We start from the raw sequence: 8,657 nt of genomic DNA on the forward strand, positions 1-8,657 counted from the left end.
ACCAGTACAAACTAAAATCAGAGGATGTGCCCAAACATTTAGGAGTGTGGTGGAGGACTGAAACTGATGGCAGGGTCTGCAGCTGGGGACATCTGCATGGCTGTGGCGTTTCTCGCCATGGGAACCGCGGCTGAAGCCAGAGATGAGCAGTGCCTTTCTCGCTGTATGTGATAACAGGACACAGACTTGTTAGAGGAGCCTCTGCGAGTACGGACATGCAAGTGGGGAGATACTGATGCAGACAGGAGAGAAAAAGGAAAACGCTGACCCTAACCCAAGAACGTCACAATCGCTAACCTCAATCATGAACTGCTGAGCAGCTGTTCTGAACAACCAGGGCTGAAATCTGGGCAAACAGTCTTGAGACAAATGAAAGGAAGGAGGCGTGTACCAGGACCTTCCTGGGAACCACTGAACAACCTACGTCACAAGGGTCAGAAGACGCAGTGGGCTCTGAAGGCCACGATCATACAGCCTGCCACCCAAACAAGGACTGTCTTCTCCATTCTCCTAAACACAGACACTCCTGGGCCTCCAGAGGAGTCAGACAGCATACTTCTCAAATGAAGAAGATACACCTGTGGTCGATCAGCGTGTCTTTGTCCAAGCTTTTACTTTCATCAGCTCATCATTCATGACTTTCTGAAAAAAAAAAAAAAAAAACAAAACAAAACCCTGCATTCTTGATCACAGAAGAGAAGCCATGATACCTGAAAGCTCTTTTTTTTTTTTTTTAAACTAGGAAGTTGAGTAATTAGTTCAGTTCAGTCCTTGCCTAATTGTTATATGTGTCCCATCTACCGTCCACTTTTGGCATACACACAGATGCAGGAACACACATGCACATGTTACTTATACAGTTATCTACACAGTGCAAATAATACAAATATTACTGTATGCGCTGTGAAAGTGAAAGTGAAGTCGCTCAGTCGTGTCCGACTCTTTGCGACCCCGTGGACTGTAGCCCACCAGGCTCTTCCGTCCATGGGATTCTCCAGGCAAGAATAATGGAGTGGGTTGCCATTTCCTTCTCCAGGGAAGTTGTATGCACTGCATACACCTATATATATCCTTACATGTATATGTATATGTCAGAGCATCTGTCATGAAGGAAAAGATACAGTATGCTTCCTGGGAGAGACTCAAGCTCCTGGGTCCTAATTCTTGGGTCTCCTGACTTGTCGTGTGAAAAGGATAACTTAAGTTCAGAGCAGAGCTCAGTTTCTCACTCAACAAAAATAGTACCACAGAAGAAGAGCTGCCAGGACATAAAGTTTCCAAAGTGCCTTGAAATTAGGACAGTATGGACCAAACAACAGAGAAGGCAATGGCAACCCACTCCAGTACTCTTGCCTGGAAAATCCCATGGGCAGAGGAGCCTGGTAGGCTGCAGTCCATGGGGTCGTGAAAAGTCGTACATGACTGAAGCTACTTCGCAGCAGCAGCAGCAGCAGGACCAAACAACATTAGCATTAAATGTAGATCACGATTCTAGCCGTCAGTTGGGCAGATTCCTGAGAAGACGTGGAAATACTATTTGTGACTCGATAATGTGGACATTCTCCCTCGCCCCCACTGGCCTAAATGCCACAACTACTAACACTTTAGGCCCTTAAGGTGGAGAGTGAGCATCCTTAATCAGAGATGCGCCAGCCTAAACGTATTCAGTCCCAGACCACATGGATCCCAAGAGAATCCTGGGTGAATCGTGGTGCAATTTACACTAATACACATGGGTGGGAAACCTCACAAAACCATCACCTCCTCAGATTAAAAGAAGTTTATTTTACCTAGGGGGCCATGTAGGGACCCCGACAGGCATTCCATTCCATCACAGTGGAAACCATTTCAGAATCTCTCTGCATTAACATCACCTAGTGTCTCACAGTTCACTAGACTACATGCTGAGCTACAGAGCAACTAGAGGGGCCAGGCACACAGTAGGTACAAAAAATCTTTGTAGCCTGAAAGAGAAATCAAATCAGGTAATTAAAATCAATTTAAATAAAGTAGGGAGTTAACCTGCCGTCTATTGTTCAAGCAGCTCAGACATGAGAATAAGCTCTTCTAGCAAAATTCGCTGCTGTGATACAGACATACAATGTAAGCCAGACAGCAAACATTCACTTGAACAAAACTAAGTCAGAAGATGACACCAGATACAGTACCAGACAGGAAAGAGAAACATCCTCCCTCCTGCCCCTCCCATTCATTCTCCCAAAGGAGCATCTCCCTGAGCCCAGATGTCAAAGCCTTGGCTAGATGCGCTAGGAGGAAAGGATGAGGAAACCCCCAGTCCATCATCACAGTTCAGAGGGGAAGACAGAGGTGAAACAGACATAAACAAACAAACTGTCCTAAAGGTCGATAACTACACAGTGTGTGCGTGTGCGCTTAGTCAGGTCTGACTCTCTGCAACGCCATGGACTGTAGCCCCCCAGGCTCCTCTGTCCATGGGGTTATCCAGGCAAGAATACTGGAGTGGGTTGCCATTTCCTACTCCAGGTGATCTTCCCTACCCCAGGCATCGAACCTACGTCTCTTGCGTTTCCTACACTGGCAGGCAGGCTCTTTGTCATTGCGCCTGGAATTGACCTGGGAATACAGACTAAAGCACAAAGCATCAAGGCCACCTGCTGAGAGAGGTTTATGGCCGTAGGGTCATCTTCCAGTACCTGGACCTGAACCGTCCTCTCCGACTGCTCCAGTTTAAAAGCTTGGCTGAGACACTGGATATTTGAGAAAGTCAGCCCAAAGAACATGTTAACCATTCATTCCTCTAGGTCTGAGCTCTATTTCTGCACTAGAGACAACGTCCAAAATCTCCACCGCTGAGCACCGGAGCTCAGGTCCCCACAAATAAAGTCCCACTAGGTGGCTTTCCATTACTGTACTTTCTGCATCCTTTTTTCTCTCGCAGGCGGGCAAAGGAATTTACCATGTAAAGAACTTTACTTCATTTTCTGCAGAAATGAAGTTCAAGTTACGTGACATGATATTTCATGAGAGTATAAGTAGTTGGCACACATGTAGAGGTAAGCCCTCTACAAATGTTATCTGATTTATCCCTACAGGTTCTGTACATACTTGCCACCTCAGTGGCCCCCTCCCTGCCTTTCCTTTTCTGTTAACTTGGACACAGAAGTTCAGAGCTAAATTAAAAACTGAAAAGCAATAAGCACTTATTTCAGTTTAATGTATGCCTAAGATTTTGATTTCTCTTCTTTTATCATTTTTACTGGTCTCATCACTTTGCGGGCTTTTTTTTACTATGTATTTTTTACACTTTTTTTTTTTTTTTTTGCTATGCATTTACTGATACATGTTTCTGGAAGTCACCACTCTGTAAACAAAAATAAATGACCAGAACCATCCATTGTAATTTCCTTTTAGTCTCAACTGTCACAAGAGTTTTCATGAATAGCTAATTTGAAGATGCCCCCTTGGGTAGCACACCTCCGTCACTTGGAAACTCAGATAGTGTAACAGTTCCCATAATTATCAGGTTCAGAATCTGTTTATGAAATGGGGCAAGGAGACAGGGAAGAGGCTGACTGACTGAATTTCCATGTAGGGTAGCGGCCCAGGGTAATTCCTACTCTACCAGTAAGGGATATTTGTATAGTGTGCTGGGTCTTGACAGTTCCATTCGCCCCTTCCCCAACAGCTACTTTTGCAGACCAGTGACACCACCACATGCCCTTGGGCCCCTTGGGGCTGCCAAGGCCAAAGGCACTGCCAGAACCTGCTGAGTGAGAAGGCACTGCTATCATCCAGTGATGTCTGTTCCCTGGAATCTCACTCTCAGCACTGACCATGCCTCTGGAACTCATAAAGAGTCTGCTGAAACCCAGGGAGGTGAAGGTCAGTGTCTTCAGGGAATGACGGTAACACGAAAGACAAACTGCTGCTGAGGATTTCCAGGCACTCAAGGCAAATGCCCCCAGAAGAACTCACAGAAATAACTCTGAGTTGTCACTACACAAAACAGGGCTAGCTCTCCTATCAAAAGAGAGAAGCTGAGCCAGATGCACCTGGCACACACAGGTACAGACCTCGGCACACCCCATCGATACTCACTTAGATGCTTACTTAAGTATTTGGGGAACATGGGGTTTGGGCACAACCATTTATTTACTCAACAAAGATTTATCTAGCACCTGCTTGTGTGCGAAGCACCGGTCAAGATGCTAGATAATTATGAGTAAACAAGGCAGTCAAGACTCTTTTTCTCATGGACTCTATTTTCCAGACAGGGGAGACAAGTACTCAACAAGTAGCAACTGAAATGAACAATTCAGGTACAAATAACACCACGGAAGCGGGATAAAGGTAAGCACAAACAACACGCACGGATTCTGAGAAGCAACGGGAGCCTGCCTTTGCGCCAACGTCAGGGAAGCGCTCTTTACAGAAGCAACACTTAGTCTTACGGCACAATGACAAAAAGGAGCTCAAGAAACCCATCATCTTTACTCTGATTTCCTTCAAAACGATGAGCATACTGAAACGAAACGTGCAATATCATTTGTGGCTCCACACACCCTGTTTCAGCAACTGCAAAAATCCCAGGGAAGGAAAAGGATCCACGACTTTCTCCACTGGGAAGGAAAGTTCAAGAAACCTCCTTTTCCCAAAGTTGCTAAATTAAAAGGGATCTGTCTTAATCTGCCTCTATAGCAGAATCTGCCACAAAGAGTCTAAAGAGGGGGAAATGGAATGCTAATTTCTCTTTTAATGTCAGTTACCTTATAAAAAGCATTTTTCAATGTCAATAAAATTATGCCTTTGCATTGTAATGCCAACAGAATTGCTTTATTTAGGAAAAGTCTATGGCTAAATTCAGTATCATTTGCTTTCACTTGTTGAAAAATAGAAGCAAATCACATTTACTAGCAGAGGACACAACTTCAATATACAATTAAACTTTGAAACTCATTAAGGTTCTGATGATATCTATTCAACACGCACCAATAATAAGTGAGTGTCCGCCAATGCCTTCACATATCTCATCTTGAATAAGTTGCTTGATATGGAATTTCTGTTGAAGTTGATTAAAACGCATAGCCAACTGGCATAAAAACTCCTGAAAACATCTACTGCTTAGAATAACTTTCATCAAAACACCTTTTTCTTTCGTGTTTCCTAGTCCCTACCTTGTTTCAGAATCAGAGAGGCGAGCAGTAGTGAATCAGGGAGCGGATCTGTCACTGTGAATATCCAGGATGAATCGGTGAAATATTTTGACTAACATGCAATTGGTATTACTGTGCAATCCAGAGCATGCTACATATTACTGCAATGTAAATAGGCATACTAAAAGAAGGTCAAATATTATTGCCCCAAAGGTCTACATTACTCAATATACTGATACTATTAGAAACTGCTGTGCTCTGTTATTAATTACACTGTCCAACGAATGCTGAATTTCTTGAACTTCGAAACAGGGCTTTAAAACTGATTCTCACAAGCACCTAGCATCAATAACATGCTAAGGGAAAGACTTTGTTTCATGTATTTACTAGGCTTAGTGTTTGAATCTTCACAAATTCTGTGTGTGAGAAGGGCAGATGTCTGCTCAGGTAAACCCTTGTCTCTTCCTTTGCTTCACTTGACGGAACTGTCATGCTTCCAGATCCCACCTTGAACATTTCCCATTTGGGGAAAATTCTACATTGAATCTTCCAGACCCAAAACACTCATCCCACCTCCACTGAAAACAAATCAGAAGACTTAACACTAATAAGAACCTGATGATGGTCGCTGGGAAATAAAAAGGACCACATCCACCAGGAGTAAGAACTCCCTCAAACGAGACCTTCTCCGAGGGGTGGCGGGGGTGGGGGAGAGCGCGCAGCTGGCACCACTGCGCGGATCGGAACCGACTCGAGACAGCCCAGGGGAAGATGCTGCGTCAAGAGAAGCGAAGCAAGAAGCGCGACCCGGAGGCAAGCGAAATCGTCCGCAAATCCCCGAGGAGGTGGGCAGACGCCAAGTCGCCAGGCGCGGGCACCGGCGCATGCCACCCGCGGGGTCCGTGCCGCCTGCAAAGCCCGGAGCTCCGGGGCAGCAGAACAGGGGGCTGGGGGACCCGCCGTCCCTTTAAACCGGCTCCGCCGCCTCCCCCCCGCCCCCTCCCCCGCCCCTCAGCCCCGCTGTCTGCCAACCTTTTCCGAACCCTCGTGTCATAGAACTTCCTCATCATGGAAACTTCCACTGGGTTCGGCGCCGAGGATGCCAAACTCCGGGTCACAAGGAGGCTGGCAACCCGCCGGCGCTCGGGGTCCGAGGGCCACGGCCGCCCCAGCCGCCCCGCTCCGCCGCTGCCCACGCCGCGGCGCCCCGAGGGTGCCGGAGCCGGAGGGCACCTCCTCCCCGCGGCGGGGCGCGAAGCCCCGGGGGCGGGCGCCCGGCGGCTGACACCCCACCCACGCCCGCCCGCGCGCTCGGCGTCGCCGCTCGCACCCCGAGGGGTTCCCGCGACACCCCCGCCCGCCCGCCCGCCCTCCGGACAGCGGGGCTGTCGCCCCCGCACCCCCGCCTCCGCGCCGTCCTCTCGCCGAATTACCGGGGCGCTGGAGCCGGCCGGGTGGGGCGCCCCCGCCGGGGGAGGCAGCCTGCGGGCGCTGCCCGAGCGCTGGAGCTGGAGGGCCGCTTCCCCGGCGCGCTCGCCTTATTCATGCAAAGTTAATCCCCGCCGCGTCACGGCCGCCCGCCCGAGGACGCGCGCCCGCCTTGGCCGAGCCCCGCAGTCTCCACCCTCCTCCGCCCCCTCCTCCCGGCGGCGGGGTCCCGGGAGCGCGTCCTGCGAAATGTCAACTCCCGGGGCGGAGAGGGGCGGCCGGGCCGGGGCCGCGCCGCCCGCCGGGGCCGCTCCACTTTTATAGGCGCGGGCGGCGAGCGCGGCCCGGCCGCCGAGTCTCCGCCTCTCGGGCCCGCGCGCCCGGCCCGCTCCGGGCCGCTGCCCTCCTCCGGCCCCGGCGCCCGCGCCGCGTCTGCCAGCCGGTGACCTGGTTTCCCCTCCGGCCCGCCCGGCGGCGGCGGCGGCGGCCCGGAGCAGGCCGGCCCGGCTCCTCCCGGGGCGCCGCGAGGAAATGGCCTCCCGGCCGCGCGCCCGGGGAGCCCGCCGGCCCCCGACGCCCCCGCCCTCGACGCGCCCGCCGCGCCCGGCCCGCGCCCCCCGGCCCCGCGCGCCCGGCCCGCGCCGCCCGGCTCACCGCCTCCGCACCTGCCGCCCCAGGTGCGGGCGCCCCGGGCCCCGTCCCGGCCGTGCCCTCCACCCCGGAGTCCTCCCCCCGGCGGCGATGTCGCGGCCGTTTTGGTGGCCGCGCGTCCACCCACCCGGCTGCGTGCGCAGGGAGGTTCGGGCTCGGGCGTCATTCCTCTAGTCGGCAGAGAGGAAGGGACGGGGGCCGGGGACACGGGCCGGGAGGGGTGACTTCCAGAAGCCCCGGCTCCGCCGGGCCCCGGCCGCTGCGCTCCTCCCTCCCTCCTCCAAACCACTTGTGGCGCGTGTCGGGGCCGACGCGGCGCTCTGGCTCCTCCTGGGGCCTCGCTCCCGCCGGGCGTCTGGCGGTCCCCCCCATCGCCAACCCCAGGACTGGAAGTTTGGGAAAATACCTGGCTTGCCCTTGAGGGAGACACCCCTCCGCACCACCCCGCACATCCTGGGAGCCCGGCGCGGGGTGCAGACCCCGCACGGGTTCCAGAAAGACCGCCTGGCTCGTTTGTCTTTGCCCGGGACACGTCCAAAATAATTTATACTCTTGAAAAGTCCTGCCCGAGTCAGATATGCACTTATAAAATCCACCCCCCACCCTAGTCCTGAAGGCCGAGGGTCCAGGCTGGCAGAAGAGGAAGCAGGCTTCTGCGCTTCTGGGCTAGAAGCGTGCTTGTGAAAATTCTCAGTACCCAGAAAACGAAAATGCCATCGGTCAGAAGCTCGGGTTGCCAGAAAGCTATTTGAACGACAGGGTATAATGATTTTCTTACAGATAATATTAAAATAATTCTGACTTCATTATTCAATGTACACATGTATTAACATAACCAACTGTTTTGACAGAGCTTTGACTTTTTTTTAGCCTCAACTGTCTGAACGATGATTTATTGGAGAGTTTTCTAGATCTCCAGCCAGTGACGTGTGTTTTAGTCCCAGTTCTTGTGAGCGTTCTGGGGAAAGGGACGAGAAGCCTCTTGACACAACTGTCAAGAATTCAGAAACTGCCCTGCTCCTGGCGCAGGGTTTGCAGACCCCAGGATTCCCTGGCAAGACGGAGGGACCTCTCCCTTCAGACTCCACGGACCCGCTTTGCCCCTGGGTCCTTGGCAAGAAATCTGGGCTTTTTTTTTTTTTTTTTCATGCTGAACAAGGCGGCACCCTAGGACTTTCAGGGTTTGTTCTCCTTTTGCAGGGAAGTTCCTGGGCTTTGCTCCAAAGCAGCCCGGGATGTTTTGGTTGGTTTGGAGGAAAGCTGTGGCGTCTGCACCATTAGAACCAAACAGGCGGCCCTCTGGTGGCTAACCGTGGGCGAGAAGCTGGCCACTGAGGGAAAAGCGTGCCCTGAGAGGCCAGCACGGTTGACAGCTGGCCTTCTCGGGGCCCTGGAGCCCCTGGAACTGCTTTGAATGGGCAGGAGGTGGGTGCTAGGTTCTAA

General features: G+C 52.1%; 1 protein-coding gene across 5 annotated transcripts in view; it reads right to left on the reverse strand.

The window, feature by feature from the left end:
* Nucleotides 1-7,750, reverse strand: part of THRB (thyroid hormone receptor beta) — a 437,024-nt gene extending 429,274 nt beyond the window's left edge. For 2 of the 5 annotated variants that reach the window (XM_018041848.1, XM_018041844.1), the window contains exon 1: nucleotides 6,569-6,854. The gene's annotated coding sequence lies outside the window, so the exon portion shown is untranslated. Of the gene's footprint in view, nucleotides 1-6,167; nucleotides 6,404-6,568; nucleotides 6,855-7,341; nucleotides 7,554-7,620 lie in introns of those variants that run through there. The other 3 variants (XM_018041847.1, XM_018041845.1, XM_018041846.1) reach the window with 3 other exon arrangements.

Source organism: Capra hircus, chromosome 27, assembly GCF_001704415.2.
Source record: "Capra hircus breed San Clemente chromosome 27, ASM170441v1, whole genome shotgun sequence".
Taxonomy (NCBI): domain Eukaryota; kingdom Metazoa; phylum Chordata; class Mammalia; order Artiodactyla; family Bovidae; genus Capra; species Capra hircus.